Genomic DNA, 17,903 nt, shown 5'->3' with positions numbered 1-17,903 from the left:
CCGTGGCTCTAGAATCGAGGGGTATCACAGTTGGTATCAAAGCACTCCAGGTTCTAATGTCCTTAGAAGTGTCTTTCGTTATATGACTTCCACGTTTGCGTCTCTTAAAACTTAGAGCCATGTTAGGATTCGTTGTACTCTTTTACGGTTCGTTAGGAGGAACAGATGTCAATTGTATTCCATAGTATGAAATGGTTGACACTAGGAGGAGGATGGGGTCCAAGCCAAAAGTGATACAGACCCAATGGAGTAAAGGAGTACGTTATTGAGTTCTTTGTCAGAAACAAAACTTAGGATCGAAGGTTTAGTTCTGGTGGGCGCTACTTTTAAAAGTAAAAACCAAAGAAGGATTTAGAAGTGTGTTTTAGGTCACCGCATAACAGGACTAACACGACTTTAGTTGTTCTCATAAAAGAGACAAACAAGGTATAGGAATCTGAAGAGGATCCTAATGGAGGGGTTGCAACGTATCCAAGAAAAGGTACTAAATCTTGAAGATGAAGGATCGCACGAGGGTGATCTTATTCACTAGTGGTATAATGAATGTTACTAGTAGAGTTGGTGTGGATCAATCTTCATATAGTTAAACTTGCGTACTACCTTTAAAAGAGGTAGATATAAAGTACTCTTCAGGAGTCTAGGATCGGAGGGAGTTCTTATCAGAACGAAGCAATGATTTTATATCACGTTCTAAAGAGTATAGGGATTATGTTGAGACGTTCTAAGTTTCTTTAGAAAGCTACGTTAGACGGTTTGCATTCCGCATATAAGGAGGATGAGGGTTAAGCCTTTGGTTTTTGCTTAAGCAAATGGATTTTGTTTTGAGCTATGGTTTGAGGAGATGTTTCGAGGTTGGATGATTACCTATGAAACTATAAAAGGAAATTGTGAGTCAATCTGACAAGGTTGATTTCACAAGAAATATTCTTTGCGAGAAAGAACGATGTTTTAAGTAAGGTTGTATTCTATTTTATTGTATGTGCCTTATGTGTTTCTCTTTCGTAAATTATTCAGGATTGGGAATGTGGTTTAGTTAGGGACACAAGTGTGTGATCGGCCAACTACTGTTTTGAAGGAATAGTGTTAATTACGCTAGGATTATGAGCATGGGGTCATAGAATTTAGTAGATATACATAATTCTAGCCAATCTATGGAACTTGGACATGTGTAATTATGATATGTTTTCAGGATGGGATAATTAAACCAATAGTACGAGTCAAATAATCTAATATGATTGGTTTGATGTGCTTTAACGCCATGATGATTTAGCAGAGGTACTGACTTTGCTGAACATCTTCTTGGAAATTTCAAAAGTTGTTCCCAAGTCAACAGGAGGATCTAGTACTGGTCTAAGTACTTATCGGAATGACACAGACTGAAGATAGTAGACGGACTAACTATTCATCAGTCTATTCGTAATCAAGAATTGTATTCAGGAGGGCGTGTCATTCGGAGGAATTGCTGGGGTTGCATATCGAGGAGGAAGCGAAGTCTTTTCATTTGCACAAATAATATGGAAAAAAAAAAATTTTAGGTCACAGTTCGCAACAAATAGTTGTTGCTAGGAAATTAATGACCATTTGGAGGATGGAAGGATTCCATATTCTTTTGGAAGTTAGACAAGAAGTTTAATGGACACTTACTTGTGTTAGAGAAGTGGGATGTTAAAGACATAGAGGTAAGACCGAACACCTAAATAAAGAAGAGTTGCACGGTGTATGTGGAAAAGTTGTAGTTAGTTGACTTGTGATAAATAGAATTATCGATTGACTTTCTATATTGATAAGTTGTCAAGTTGGGAAGAGGATGTAAGGACTGAGGTTCACAACTCTTAGTTCTTTATTTATCCTGATAGGAATATGATGCTTCACTGAATGAAGCAGATGTTTTGAGGACAGACAGGAAGAGGGACACAGTGATCCCAAGGTCTATTATCCATTAGATAATTCGGATGGACCATCAGAGATCGTTAGATCCTTACAACTATTTCTCATACTAGAGTGGGAATGACAGAGTAGTTTCCACGGATTTAGTCGAGAGATTGCTGATTCTACACAAGGGTGAAGATTCTAGTTGGGATTTTGCTTGACTGATAAAATTATATCAGTTTCTTTTTGTCTATTTGGAACTGGTAAGATATCAGTTCATGCAAATAGCACAGATCAGGAGACGACTTAGCATGTGTAAAAATAATACTTGTTATTACTAAGGAAATTGAAAAGGTCAACTTAGAGTGTTGAAGTTAACCTTAGAGGAGGTAGTACCTTACTCAGATGAGCTTAGGGTACTAAAGGAGGATTAGTAGTTTGTCTTCACTTCCTATATCAAAATGGGAGTCTGACTAATCTGGAGTGGATGGTTGGTAGAAATTACCAACATTAGTTGAAATTTTAATTTCATATGGATTAAGAGTGATGGATAAAGCAAGTTTGCTTGTGGACATTACTTTTGGTAGTGTTTATTTTGGTGTTTCATGTCAGTTCTACATTGCACTGATAACGGAGTTATAACATGTGGTTATTCAGTGTAGTAAATAACAGGGTGCTATGTCACAAGAATTTTCTGAAGATGTTCGAGCAACCGTTTTGCTTCACATCTCTAGACGGGAGATTTGATCGAGACATTATACTTGATCATGGAGGATATGCTTAGGCAATATATCCTAGGTTCACATGGGTAATTGAAAGTGTTACTTCATTTTTCAGTTATTATCGGTGCTAGTGTTGGCACAAGGAGGTTAGTGTGACAACGTTTGGGGTTTTGGCTATAACGGCATGCAGATCTCTCACTGGTTGGTCTGGCATGGAAGTGAGGTTACATCATAAGACTTTGACTTTATTTAAAGATACATCAAAGAGAAATACTCTCTTTTGTAAAGGATTGCGCGCGGTTTTGAGGCGGCAGTCGGATTTTGTAAATCGTTGAACTCGTACATTAGAGTTTCTATCCGGAATGGGTTGTTTGGGATGTCTTTCAAATAAGAAGCAATGTGCTTTTTGGAGGAATGTCAGTTTTACGTATTAAATTGGCTTTTCACGGATTTTGTTTATCAATATAAGTTGTGATTTTAACTTGTTTAAACTATGCATAAGAGGTTTACATAATGTTTAGGGTTGTTCTGGACTTAAAACAGTAGTCTTGGGACCTTAATGGAGGAAGACGTAGTCGCCGGAGCCGTGAAAGACAAATTGTCATAGTTCGGTCGACCGGTTTAGTGCACACGTCGACCGGTTTGCATGAACAGGTCGACACCTTGGTAATTCAGTCAACCGGTTGGTTGAAACCGGTTGACACCTTGGGGAAAAACGTCAACTGGTTATTAAATCAGTCAACATCTATGATGAATCAATTGACATCTTTTAGATTCAGTGGATTTTTGCAAACCAGTTGACATCTAGAGATTTTACATCAACCGGTTTAGGCGAACTAGTCAACATCTAGAATTTTACATCAACTAGTTTAGGTGAACCAGTCAACACTTGGGATTTTACATACTGGTTCCTAGAATCGTCATATGGGTTGTCCAGTGTTGGATTTTGGCACGGGAGTTGGTATCTAGGGATGGTTGGGCTTTGTTAAATAATTTTAATGAATTTCTGGGACCCAACAATTAACTGGAATGCATAATATAAAATAGTATGCTAGGTTTGGGATAAAATTAACATAATGGTTAATTTATGGATATTGTTTTAAACTATTTTAAATCATCAACTGAATTGAAATAGTTTAATTATGCTGGGGATGTTTTACAGTCTATTTGAGAGGCATGCTAATTTCTTATTCTGTAATTAAATGTGTACTACTTAGAACTATTTTATTGTTTAGATTAAATGCGATAATTGAATATATGATATTATTCATGATATTCTGGACTATTTGATGTACCGGTTTATACTTGTACGTCATGGATTAGATTAATGTGCTCAGTTTATATTTCTGATTAGCATTATGTCATATCTCGAATTCGAGGAGTGTCACACTTACTTTGGATTATAATTGCTGAGATATTAAACTTTAATCTGCAATTACATGGATTACGGTTTTGGAATTTAATTGCTGAAATATTAAACTTGATTCTACAATTACTTGGATTATTGATTTGGACTTTAATTACTGGACTATTAAAATATGTCTGTCAATTACATGGATATTGTGCTGGATTTTAATTGATGAACCATTAAATACTGGCGTTATCAATTATATGGATATTGGGGATGTATTTGATGTTCAATTGAGTGTGCATCATTTATGGATCATTTGCATTATATGCACCGGTATGGGACGGTGGCATATTGGAGATGGATTAGATCAAAAAGCTAAGTCCTACTTCTTCATACATGAGGAATCGATTAACTAAAATAGTTAAATCCTACATGGATGTATGTCCTGTCAACTAAAACAGTTAAACGACATAACGGATGGTTGTTTTACTTTTCTGTATTAGGAAGGAAATGGATTGTAAATATAAAATCCTATTTATTTTTAGTCTGTGCAATTGAACAAGCTGAACGACCAACTGGATTTCTTACGGAAGTTTAGTCTGTGCAGTTGAATAAGCTGAACGACTAACTGGTTTTCTTAGGGATAGATAGGAGAGAAATTTAAATATATATCATTATGGTACCGTGACATGAGCTTGAGTCTCTTGATCACGGTTAGGGTGCGTATATCACCTTGGATGGATAACTGGACCTAATGACGTTCCCTGGTAGGTCTAGGTGTGCATAACTACGGTACGTTCATTTTATGTGTTACCTTCTACTCAGGTGTGATGATTATAGGTTAGTGAGCGTCCTATAGTGTGTATCTATATCTATATGGACTATTTTAGTTATTGCCGAGCTATCTAGGATGTATCTGCGTATCGGATTTATGTATGGATTGTAGTAGGATGGAACTTGCATGTGGGGCCTGACCCACTCTTATTTTTCAGGTATTCGTCGTACCAGGCTTAGAGCTTGATCGTGATGAAGCAAATACAGACACTCACTCTTCTGACTACATAGGAGTTCTTTTATTATTTTAGTTTTGGATTTTGGTTCTGTATTTCATTTACAGTCGGGAATTATTAGTGGTCCACTTAATGGATTCCTGAGTTGGACGGATTGGAAAGATTAAGTTATATTAATGTTTTTATTCTCTTAAGGATTTTTCATATTAGAATTCTTTTCAGCTTATTATTTTATTTTAAATTCTTTTGTATTCTTGTTTAATTACATATTAATTGTTTGGTATCCCTCGGATCTGTGCTCGGACTTGATTACCCGTGGCTCTAGAATCGAGGGGTATCACATTTGGTTAATGGTTCGGACCTACGGGTTGGGGTTGTTACAATAGTCATCAATCTCGCCTCGATAAAGTCAGTTAACGAGTTTTCAAAAAGTGAGTGTTGGGTCAGTATAAACCAAGTTTGGGATGGGATGCATCACATATCATATTATGTGCATGATTTTGAAGAATATTGATATGTGATTGTGTGTATTGATTATTATGTTATAAATGTTGTACAGGCTCCCATTGCATGATCCCGGCTTCTTTTCTATTCCCATTCTTTGGTTATTAGCTCAAGGGAGTCTAAAACTAGTGTTTTAGGCATTACCTACTGAGCTGTTGAGCTCACCCCTTATCTTAATATTTTCAGGGGACCGGAGGGGAAAGGGCGTACTGTAATATTTCCAAATTTTACCATATTCCATTTTCTGGAACTTTCTATTTTTGCGAGGGTATTTTCGCCTTTTCTCATTTTCTGTACTGGACACCGTGGGGTGTGTCTGAGAGTTGGTTGGGACATTTCTTCGGGCCGGACGGTCCCATGTGAGACCCGCTACAGAAATTGTTGTGCAAAGGGGTGGTGTCAAAGGTCCATTGCATATCATGTATAAGTATTTTGTGCATAAGTTAAATGTTTAAATGCTTAATTGTGTGGTTGTAAATTAAATGGATTTATATATATATATATATATATATATATATATATATATATATTAAGGAAAATGTGGGATTTTATTTTAGTGGTGGGACCCACTCCCCACTTACTTTTCTAAAAGGCCAAGAGGCCACTTTGTAGCCTCATTTTTCTCTCTCACTCCCAGCAGTCTCTCTCTCCCCCCTTGGTTTCTTTTTCTTTTCTCTCAATCAAGCTGAAAGCTTGATTTCTTCCACACCATTGGGAATTTGATAGTTCTTCCTTCGGCAAAGTTGTAGAGCTTGTCGAGGCCGTCATTTTGATTGAAGCCAAGCATAATTTGGCCAACCCTATAGATTTCAAATATTGGGCTTGGAATTAGGATTTTTTGCATCCATTGAGGTAGGGGTGCTCTAATTCACAATTTCTTAGGTTCTATGTAAATTTTCCTTCTTAATTTGACTATAAGCATGTTTAATTTCAATTATTTTGACTATGTGGTTGTGGTTGCTTATATGTAAAGTAGTGGATGTATACTATGTGTTAAATGAGTTTATAAGTTTAGTTACATTCTTGTAGTGAAGAAGCATGCTTAGAAATGACAAGTTCTATACTTTATGAATTTCAATTGCCATGAAAATTTGATGTCATAATTGTAGAAATAAATGTTTATAATTTTCCTTTACAAGTTGTGATTATGATATATGTGAAATGTATGAAATTTAATTATTGAATTTGGCAATTGAAATCATGAAGCATTCATCCATCCATTGGGAAAGAAAGGGAAAAGTGTTTTAAAAAACAAATGGAATTATTTTTGGGAAAAGTTTATGAAAAGTGTTTGTGAAAACCAAACGCCTAGGAGGCGCTTAGTGGTCCATGGTGTTAATGTAATCTAGAGGGAGTGTGGTCGAGCTACCTAGGCCCAGACGACGCCATGGAGGTGCCATGTAGTCGGGGAAAGCTACCCAATCCTTCCCTCGTGGCGCCATAGAGGTGTTATGGGCCGAATTGCATTAACGGTTTGGAACAGTGATAAGGAATTATTTTGGAGAACGGGGAGCGACATTAGTATGACATTGCACTTCATTAGCATACATGGTATATTTATAATTAGATGACATTTACCTATATGCTTGTTGTTATCGTTATTGATGTGTATCCCTTGTGGCATGATCCCGCTTACATTTTCCTATTCTTTGCGTGGATTCACTAGGTCGTAAAAGGTGTGCCTTAGACACTTCCTACTAAGCGTTTAGCTCACCCTATCATTTTAACATTTTTCATGTTCGAAAAAAAAAAAGTGGTGGAAGATTATCCTCCACAAGTTCAAAAAGGGGCTAAAAGTTTGTTTTCCTTTGTATTTTGAGCCCACTCTTTTGTAAAGCATCACTTTGTAAATGTATTAAGTTTGTATTGCTTGGCCATGTAATGTAGCTATGAGCCTTGATATTAATTTGATGTAAATTAAGCAAATTGTAAAGACTATGAAGAATTATGCATGATCATGTTATTAACGGACTTAAATGGTTATTGTAATCCGTATTTCAATGATTTTGTATGTGCTTGGGTAGGATTCCTTCAATTTAAAGCTCCAAAATAAGCTCTTGTTCTTGTTCATTTTCATGTTCAAAGCAATCCAATAAGAAGTCTCAGCTTGTAGGGCCATTTTGGTCAACCGAAATGGGTATTTCAGTTGACCGACATTTCCAGTAGCCATGTTATTTTGGGAGCTCACAACCGGCCAACCGATATAGCCATTTCGGTCGACCAGTACAAACCCATTTCGGCAGAACAATAATCCACTTCGGTCGACCAGTTTGCCCAGTTGTGGTGATTCTTGTTCTTCCATTTGTTAAGACTATCCTTAAGCGTTGGGATGTCATTTTGGCCTTTCATAGAGCAGGATTAGGACATTGGTATGGTGTTGACATGTGTTGACCCTAATTATAGTGGTGCAGACATAGATGACCTCGGATTCAGGTAAGGACCCGATTAGCGATTCGGACCCCTGGGTTCGGGCCGTTACAAATTTGGTAGCAGAGTTTTAGGTTTGAAAACCTAAGGACGACGGGTAAGGTTGACCTAAGTGAGACTTAAGTTAATTCAGAAGTATTGCATGTTAAAGTGTTTACTGTATTAAAAAGGCATGCATACTTGTTACTTGCTTAAATGTTTATAGTTTTGAAAGACATGCCTTCTTGCTAAGTGTTCACATACTTATGTGATTAAATGTTAAAATATGTGTTACATGGCCATTTATGTGGATTAACTATGTGATAATGATTGAAAGCATGTTATACGTGGTATGATAGCAAGTAGTGAGTGTGGGTTATGACATATAAGTGGTGTGTGGTAGTGCGATGGACAATTGAGCACAGATTGTGCAAGTGTGTAATATATGAAATGATGATGAGGATGGATGGGATGTTTAATTTCACATAATAATTTAATGTACTCATTGTTTAAACTAATGTGATAGGACACGGTTATGTCAAGGGTTATGTTCTGGTTATTATATATATATATATATATATATATATATATATATATATATATATATATATATATATAAGTATATCTTGTATATATACCTATGTACTTTTATGCATGTATGCGGTCGAGTATGGGATGGTTGCTTGTACGGTAGCGAACTTGTGGTAGCATGGATGGTTGTGTGAGTTTTAACCTGAGTAAGCGAGGAACTCGGTTACTCCAAGATGATTAGATGCCAGTTCTTATCGAATGGATGGCTTGGTCTTTTAGCTCGTGGATTGAGCTATTTGGTGTGTGGCCATTTTGATTTTTCTTATTGCATTTTGTGCGGTGCTTAGAGCACGACTCTAGAACGGGTTCATATTTCATGGCACGGTGGCTTTGTTGTGTGTGAGTTTCATGCATCGACGGATTGGTTCCTGTGACCGTAGAGGTCAGGTGTGCAAGTGAGGGCTTGAGGGAGAAAGGTATGACCTTAGGAGGTTAGCGATTGTGACTTGGGTTACGGTTTGGTACGGAGTTTCTTTTCGAACGGGTCGTGGTAGGTGTGACAGGGGTTGTTTGAGTCACGGATGTAGTTTTTGAGTTGTAGATGTGTATTTCAGGTGTTCTAGTATGGTTTAATGAAGTGCGTTGGTTATGGTTGGTTGAGAGGTGATTCCCATTCTAGGAAACTGCGGGAGTGTGTCGCGGGTAATTGACTCTCGGTGAGTTAATTACATGGTTCGGTCGATGAACGGCTTTATGGGTTGGCAATGTTATTAAGAAAGTCTTGGGGTGGTGTATAGTGGTCAATTGTAGCTATGTAGTGTAGGATTGCATGATAAGGTAGATAGTATGTGGTCAACGGCATGCTTGGTCGTTTACGGATGGAGTGATAGATGATAGGTATTGTGTACCAAATGGATTGTGTTTTAGAAATTAGAAGTTATGGGCTGGAGTTGTATTCTGGGTATGTTTAGAGTATCAGGTGATTGTGCTAGTTTTTTGAGGATCCAAAAAGGTAGACTGCTGATTAAAATGAATGGGACGAGGTTGATCCTGTAGGTTTAGTTAGTAGCCCCATTTGACTTTTTTCGGGGCCAAGGATGTTTTGGGGAACGGAAATGAGGAGAAGTAATGATGTTAAACTTAGGGCATGAAGTTTTCCTATTAGGCATATAGATCGCCTTAGGAAGAGTGGTTTAAGTAGTCGGTTAAGCGTTAGAGATTGATTACGTCGTTGATGATTTTAAGGAGACAATTGGGTGTTAAGCATTTTAAGATTTGTGCTCATTCTATTTTGAGGATTTGTCAGCATAGCATTATCGTATGGAGGTTCTTTTCTAATGGTAAATAGTGGTCGTTGTGGGGAGTATTGAGAGTGATGGTTATTTTCTTATTACAATGGTGGTTTCTTAAGGATGTTTAAGGAAAAATCGTTTGGTGGTGACTTGATGATCCGGTGAGCTGAAAGGTTTGAGTGGTCCTTCGGGAAGAATAGTAATAAAGGTGTTATGGTGTGATGTTTAGTGCTGATGACTGAAACAATTTGAGGTATGATCTGAATGTGGTTTGGGGATTATGAATTGTTTGTGGTATGTTGTCAGATAGGTGATGGGATTGTGTGCCAGTTGAGGCAATTGTGGTCGGCTTTGTCTTTAGAGCCAGTGAGGACGATGTTTCCAAATGGGCACCTTGTTCTTTTGATGAGTAGTGGATCACTGTGACTGAGGTCATGGGTCATGTGTGCACAGTGATCGAGGCAGTGTCACCTGGGAAAGGAGAGATGGAATGGGTGGTAAAGTGTCATTTTATAACATAGAGGTTGTCATTCTAGAGTGATGGGTTCCAGGTAGAATGGAATGAAGTGTCCGATGGGTTGTGATCGTTTCTAATGTTGGTATGTTGTGAGCATTGATGCTCTTGTCTGATGGTTGTGTTAGGTGTCCTCGATTGGACGATTAATGGGTAACGAGTGATAGGGTGTCGAGTTCATTTAGGTGCGAGTCGTCAGTCTCTTGTGAGAGCGGGGTTTGTTACCCTTTCCGTTTGTTCTAGTCCTGGTAAGGATGTCATTTGTCATGAGCTTTGTTCTCCATTTAGGAGTTATGCGTGTCTGTGGGTGGACGGACCTGTGTGTGGGTTGTTATGTTATTAGAGTTTATCAGTAAAGGTTTGGTTGGTTTGTTTGACTCACTCCTACAGAAGGAGATAAAGTCTTTAGTTTTTGTAGTGCTTGTCTTAATAGTGGTTTTAACCGGTGGAATGTGAGGCATGGGTTACCGAATAGGGATAGTATGTTTTCGGTGCTTAATACTAGCGGTGATGGCTAGGGAACGTGTCGTGAATTGTAAGCTTGGGGATGGTTAGGTGAATTGTATTGTGTGTTTTGAAGAAGTAAGAATTGAACCGAATGAAGTTACGAAGTTGTTTACCTGGTATGGGTGCTATGAGATCATTAGAAAGTTTTTACGCTAGTCGATGATTGTGACGTTTGGTGCTAGGCTATTTATAGCTTGTTAGGGGTTGTATGATTAAAGTATGATTGGGATTTTTTAGAATATGTATGTGACTGTATAGCCGTTGTGGTTACGTAGAGCGATGGATTGATAGTAAGTGTATTACATGATTGTTCTATGGACTATGTGAGACTGTGTTTGAGGTTTAGACCTGAAGACAGGAACAACGTCTGTGTTAAGATTGGATCAAGGATGAGAATGGCCTGGCCAACCATTTCTTCTGAATCAGTCCCTCTTTAGCACTATGTCGAGTCAAAGGTCAATGATTGTTTCGATTTTGTTAGGGATAGTGAGAGCATGGTACTGTGCGTCGTGCCAGTGTGACAGTGTGGATTCAGATGATTTGTCTCGGGTGACGAGGTGTGTTATGTAGGATCAACTGTCCGATGAAGGGTTGTGGGACCTCGGTACAGGATAATTTGTTTATTGTTCTGGTGACTTATGATTATGTAGTCGTTGGGAGATTCATTATTTAGTCATCTTGAGGTTGTTAAGTTTAGTAATTGTCGATTAGTGTAATTAAGTGTTAGATAGTGAGTGTTTGGTCTGATAGGATTATGTAGACTAGAGTTGAGCTTGATTATGTGATGGACGAGGTTCCTCATTTGGGTCTTATGTGTCTTTTAGAAGATGGGTTGGGTTTGGACGTTGTCTTGTTTTGTGGTCTGACGTCCGTTCTTCTTTCAGGCTTTGGAGCCTTTCGTGGCAGTGTAGAGTGGATCGATGTCCGTCTTGAGTCGAGTATATTGTAGAGCGTACCAGTTGGTTTTGTGTTGCAATGTCATGAGAAATGAGTACCCTCATAGGGTGGTGAGTATTGGGTTATAGTGGCAGTGGTTTCTGATTGTCTAGCAACGCCCAGTGTCAAAGGCAATAATGTTGGTGAGTTCATGGTCTTGTGGTTTTGTGAGGTTTTGGAAGGTGTGTACTGTGGGCCGCCCTCATAAGGAGGGTAGATATCGAGGACGAAATCTCTTTATGGAGGGTAGATTATAATATTTCTAATTTTTACCATTTTCTATTTTTTGGAACTTTCTGTTTTTGCAAGGGCATTTTCGTCTTTTCTTATTTTGTGTACCGGACACCGTGGGGTGTGCCGGGTGTGTTCGTGAGTTGGTTGGGCCATTTCTTTAGTCCAGAACTCTTAAAAATGCAATGGTTGTCATTTCGGTATTTTTTCATTCTTCGGGTCGGACGGTCCCGGGTGGGACCCGCTACCAGAATTATTGTGCATGGGGGTGGTGTCAAGGGTCCATTGCATATCATGTATAAGTATTTTGTGCATAAGTTAAATGTTTAAATGATCAATTGTGTGGTTGTAAATTAAATGGATTTATATATATATATATATATATATATATATATATATATATATATATTAAGGAAAAGGTGGGATTTTATTTTAGTGGTGGGACCCACTCCCCACTTACTTTTCTAAAAGGCCAAGAGGCCACTTTGTAGCCTCATTTTTCTCTCTCACTCCCGGCAGTCTCTCTCTTCCCCCTTGGTTTCTTTTTCTTTTTTTTTTCAATCAAGCTTTCAAAGCTTGATTTCTTCCACACCATTGGGAATTTGATAGTACTTCCTTCGGCAAAGTTGTAGAGCTCGTCGAGGCCGTTATTTTAATTAGAGCTAAGCATAATTTAGCCAACCCTAGAGATTTCAAAAATTGGGCTTAGAATTGAGGCTTTTTGCATACATTAAGGTAGTGGTGCTCTAATTCACAATTTCTTAGGTTCTATGTGAATTTTCCTTCTTAATTTGACTATAAGCATGTTTAATTTCAATTATTTTGACTATGTGGTTGTGGTTGCTAATATGTAAAGTGGTGGATGTATGTTATGTGTTAAATGAGTTTTGTAAGTTTAGTTACATTCTTGTAGTGAGAAAGCATACTTAGAAATGACAAGTTGTATACTTTATGAATTTAAATTGCCATGAAAATTTGATGTCATAATTGTAGAAATAAATTTTTATAATTTTCTTTTACAAGTTGTGATTATGATATGGGTGAAATGTATGAAATGTAGTTGTTGAATTTGGCAATTGAAATCATGAAGCATTCATGCATCCATTGGGAAAGAAAGGGAAAAATGTTTTAGAAGACAAATGGAATTATTTTGGGGAAAAGTTTATGAAAAGTGTTTGTGAAAACCGGACGCCTAGGAGACACCTAGTGGTCTGTGGTGTTAATGTAATCTAGAGAGAGTGTGACTGAGCTACCTAGGCCCAGACGATACCATGGAGGTGCCATGTGGTCGGGGAAAGCTAGCCAATCCTTCCCTCGTGGCGCCATAGAGGTGCTATGGGCCGGATTGCATTAACGGTTTGGAACGGTGATAAGGAATTGTTTTAGAAAATGGGGAGCGACATTGGCATGACATTACACTTCATTAGCATACGAGGTATAATTATGATTGGATGACATTTATCTATATGCTTGTTGTTGTCGTTATTGATGTGTATCTCTTATGACATGATCCCGCCTACGTTTTCCTATTCTTTGCGTGCATTCACGAGGTCGTAAGAGGTGTGCCTTAGACACTTCCTACTGAGCGTTTAGCTCACCCCATCATTTTAACATTTTTCAGGTTCCAAAAAAAAAAAAGGAAATGGTGGAAGATTATCCTCCGCAAGTTCAAAAAGGGGCTAGAAGTTCATTTTGCTTTCCTTTGTATTTTAAGCCCACTCTTTTGTAAAGCATCACTTTGTAAATGTATTAAGTTTGTATTACTTGGCCATGTAATGTTGCTATGAGCCTTAATATTAATTTGATGTAAATTAAGCAAATTGTAAAGACTATGAAGAAATATGCATGATCATGTTGTTAACGGACTTAAATGGTTACTGTAATCCGTATTTCAATGATTTTGTATGTGCTTGCGTAGGATTCCTTCAGTTTAAAACTCTATAATAAGCTCTTGTTCTTGTTCATTTTCTTGTTCAAAGCAATCCAGTAGGAAGTCTCAACTTGCAAGGCCATTTCAGTCGACCGAAATGGGCAGAAGTCTCAGCTCGCAGGGCCATTTCAGTCGACCGAAATGGGCATTTCGGTCGACCGACATCTCCTATAGCCATGTTATTTTGGGAGCTCACAACTGGTCGACTGATATAGCCTTTTCGGTCGACCGATACAAGCCCATTTCGGCAGACCGAAAGTTCACTTCGGTCGACTGGTTTGCCCAGTTGTACTTCCATTTGTTAAGATTGTCCTTAAGCGTTGGGATGTCATTTTGGCCTTTTATAGAGCAGGATTAGGACATTGGTGTGGTGTTGAGGTGTGTTGACCCTGATTATAGTGGTGCAGACATAGATGACCTCAGATTCGGATAAGGACCCGGTTAGCGATTCGGACCCCTAAGTTCGGGTTGTTACACGTACGACTCATATTTACGGACCTAGATGACGCTAGGATTCTTTATAGTGTATAACGTTGTATTTACGGCCATGACCATGGTAGCCTCATTCATGTATTTAAATTCATTGAAAATTGTATAATTTGATTAGTAATGATGTATTGACCTTGGGTATGATGGTATTGTCTAGATGACCTCGGGTTCGGTAAAAACCCGGTTAGCGATTTGGACCTTCGGGTTTGAGTCATTACAGCACCAAGGTACCGTTTTTTGTACATATCATTTTATTTGTATAAGAATGATAAACGTGGGTACAAGAGTGAATGAAATAGATTCAATAGACCTATTGAATCTATTTCATTCATAGGACTTCTATCCAATCCAATGTGCATGTTTCGCCTCTACTCTTCTACAACAAAAATCTCCAATCTTCCAGTCTTCAGTTGAATCATAAACTATCAATTCATAAGAATCAAAATGGACTATTGAGTTTAAGGAATCATGAACTGTGTGTAGGGAGGAATTATCACTTGGTCTAGGTCTACATTGCGCCGACTAATTACTAGTTGACAAGCAAGTAAATGTGTCAGCCAAGCGAGAAATTATTGCATGGTTCGAGACCATGTAATAATTTCTAGTAACTAGGCAACTAACCAGAGTTTAACAGGAAAGTAAGATGGATCTTTCCCAGTAAAGAAGCACATCTTGTACATGCAAAGTTGCAAACAGCACTGTATGCTAATGACTAAGATAACCTAAGTAAAATAATGTGCATGCTCTGCCATTAAGCATCTGGATCTTCAACTTAGAGCTCAAAAGTGAAAGATGAGAAATAATTATCCCCAAGAAAATAAATTTTTTTAAGGCTAAAGTTGAACTACTGAAAAGAAAGAAAAAAGGGGGAAATATATATATATATATATATTGTAATTGAGCATCTGCATGATTTTGCTTGAGCATATAATTTTTGGTAGGTCATTTCCCACACTTGCTGCCAAATTTTTCTGCTGTTAGCACAGCAACCTCTTTCTCTAGCTTGAGAATCCGAGCTTCAAGTTCCGATTCTGATAGCCTAAATGTGAAATCCCTACTACTTCCTTTATCATTGGACTTGTTGCTGTCAATACTATGAGCATCCTCAATGCCTGTTCCTGATATCTTTGTTTCAAATTCAGACTTCATAATGTGTTGTATCGGTTTCCTTCTCCTAGAGGCTCCATCATTTGAAGCCAAAGAAGAGAGACTTTGAGATTGAGTGTCAAACAAAGGCTTGTCAATACTAGTAGTTTGCCACATTCCAACTAGTGTGTGTTTATCTGCTTCAACCCTTTTACATTTGAGAGGGAAACCAGAAGGAACATCAGCATCATTGCCTCCTTTCATTTCGTTTGAAATCTGCGACAATCGTTTCCATTTCCTTGCACTCCTTTTTCTTTGCACGATGGCTTTAATTGCATCTTGAGGAACCAACAGTTGGTTCCACCATTCCAAGTATCGGGTGGTAACATCCGACTCAAAGAGTCTAGACGGAATGTATAGTTTTGCATTGCTAACCGGCTTGCTATAATTGTTCCACGCAATTTTTGGAGTTGCATTGGAGCGAGTAAACCATCCCGGAATGTCTTGATCCATTCCAAATTGCATTGCAACGCGATGTGGAAGGTACTGTTCTCTACAATCTAAACCAACAAGCTCACAGACCCTGAGGCATCGAGCAAACGACTCTAATTCTTCATCTAATCTCAGATTGTTTGACACCCACTCTTCTCTTTCTTTGTAAAACTTGCGAAGCGACAAGCCATGTACAGCTATGGCATACGGACGCCATTGAAAAATCTCTCCGGCAGAGTCTATAAGCCGTCTCACAGTCTCAAAATTTGATGTTGTTGGAATGCACCACCGAGCCATTCTCGGCTCACCAGACTTGATGGCATTGGGTGGTGGCCGCAATGGGGATAACCTCTCCCAAGCCCAACATTGGGCTAACCGTAGTGGCGCCCATAGTTTAACTGCTAAAGGACTCTCATAATTGGCTTCTAATTCAGTTGATGCAGCAATTGCTTCTTTTAACAAACTCAAATCTCTATAAATGCTTGCAAGAACAGCCGGTGCAAGCGCGATTCGCGTTCCTCTTGCTAGGTGAATGGCAATTGGAAAAACATGTTTACCAATGACACGAGGACAATTTCCAGGGAACACATACCTCGACAACCATAGAGAAAGAAATGCTTCATGCTCGAATTCGCTTCCACTCTGCATAAAATATTTCTTCCACTCAGAATGGTACGCCTTCGTGGATTTTGATTTTTCTAGTTCTTTCCGCACTTTGTTCAGATATTCAATTTTGACCAATTCTTGGGATTGAAGAGGCATTGAAACAGAGGCACCAAGAACAGAGAAGTCACCCAAAACCATCATATCTTCTAATGTAATGGTAGCTTCACCCCATGGGAATAGAAATGTGTTGGTATGAGAACACCATCTCTCTGCAATCCCGAAAACCAAATCGGTGTTCAAACGAATTGGGTACGTAGAGCCAATAACAGCTTCATAAATTCCAGCTTTTTTCCAAGTCGATTCGTGTAGAGAAAGCATGTCATTGACCCAAGATTTCCAACTCTGTTGGGGATCTCTCCATCCATGGAAGGCCACCTTCAAACCCCATTTAAATTCTGAGGAAATTGAAGGGGGTTTGAACTTGAAGGTTGGTCCATCAATGTGAGTGACAGTGGGTCGGAGAAAATGGGCAGTTCTTAGAGTTGGGATTCCACCTGTGGGAGAAATCATGAGATCTTCTCTCTCCTCAATGATGCTGTCTTCTAATGGCTCTGTCATTTGCTGAAGAACTTCAAGAGCTCTGAGAAGGAAACATTTGGAAGAAAACAGTAAACGGGTATTCCATAGATCACTTGATTTCTTCACTAATAAAGCTTCAATGTTCAGGGGATAGAGAGAGAGAGACAGAGACAGAGACAGAGACAGAGACAGAGAGGAGATTTGAGAAAGAGAAATTTTTACAGCTAACGGTTAATGGGTATTGCATAAATCACTTGATTTCTTCAACAAGAAATGGCATGACCATAACTGGAGAGATATGGTGTTTTTGTGTGCTGTTGAGTTGCAACAGAGGCTTAAAAAACTAGGGCTCTAAACACACACACTGTGTGGTTGTAGCAAGGGCATTATCGTCATAAAACTTCTCGCTCTTTTCCATAGCAGCAGCACTAGCGCATGTATGCTCCGCTCGGCTGCTTCTTTTGTATGTTCTCTGATTTCTGTGTCAGTGAACAAAATGGTAGAACCACGTCTCGATCTCTCTCTCTCTCTCACAAACACACACACACACACAAACGACAAATCTTCAATAGGAGAATATGACTTTAAAAAAGTCTGAATCAATGTTTCACAAAGACCCTGATTAAGAGTTTTAACAGCGGTTGAACTATCATAATCCAAGAGCTATAATCAAGTTTGTGCATATGACTATTTATTTTAGTCTTTGCTTTTATAATATTTGAAATTGACTTACTCACTTATATAATAAACAATCTGAACTTTAATTTTAGACTTTTACAATCCTATAAAAGCTGTAGTGAAACATGTTTAGTAAAAGGGTCTAATTCTGAAGACAAATAATATAAAAT

This window comes from Cornus florida, unplaced genomic scaffold, assembly GCF_030987335.1.
Source record: "Cornus florida cultivar Cherokee Brave unplaced genomic scaffold, ASM3098733v1 CherokeeBrave_3.0.0_Hap2_Chr11, whole genome shotgun sequence".
NCBI classification, from domain to species: Eukaryota; Viridiplantae; Streptophyta; class Magnoliopsida; order Cornales; family Cornaceae; genus Cornus; species Cornus florida.
Note: the sequence above shows the minus strand (reverse complement) of the source record.